Raw genomic sequence first — 832 nt, forward strand, 5'->3', positions numbered from 1 at the left:
TAATCTGTACCGAATTCTGGCAAATTTCGTTTCTTTATATTTTTTAAATCTGTACTTAATTTTTCTCAATGCTTATATATTTTTAAAAGCATAAGATTATGGATACTTTATAATCGATTTTTGTGCTGTATGAGTAAAAAAATAGTATGTATTCGTTTGTTTTTTAATTTCGCGTAAAGTTACTCCGGAGCTAGTCGTCACTAATTTAGCAGTAATAGACTAAAGGGAAGGTAGTTAGCAAACATCACTCACCGCCAGCTCTTGGGCTACTCTTTTCACAAAGAATAGTGGGATTGACCGTCACATTATAACGCCCACAAGGTTGAAAGTACGAGCATGTTCGGTGAAGAGGATTCGAAATCATGACCCACAGCTTACGAGTTGAGCGCCTTAACCGCGAGGACATGCTAGACCAAAACAGTAAAGGTGTTCTACGTTCAGATTCACAAATGTATATGAACGAGTAAACTATTGACGTCACTATCACCAAAAGCAATAAAAAAAAAGCAAGTTGATTGATCGCAAAGTATGTTTTAAATCAATGACAGCAAATTCAGAAAACATCTGTTAATTGAATATTATAAATTGTTCATATTTAACAAAAAAAAAGAGAAAACACGTTAAAATATAAATTCTTATCACGAACAGATCTAATTATAGTTTTTGTGTGTCTCAATACCAAGTATAGTATACAAATTGAGCTTTAAGTATATATAAATATTTACCCATTTGATCATTTTTGGATTCCAACAGAAGAGCGACTGAAGCATAAAGTTTCGTGGTGAGTTACAGGTGAAGCTCAAAGAAGTATCTGTTTTACAGGTGTGAGTAT

This window comes from Limulus polyphemus, unplaced genomic scaffold (assembly GCF_000517525.1).
Source record: "Limulus polyphemus unplaced genomic scaffold, Limulus_polyphemus-2.1.2 Scaffold640, whole genome shotgun sequence".
Classification (NCBI taxonomy): Eukaryota; Metazoa; Arthropoda; class Merostomata; order Xiphosura; family Limulidae; genus Limulus; species Limulus polyphemus.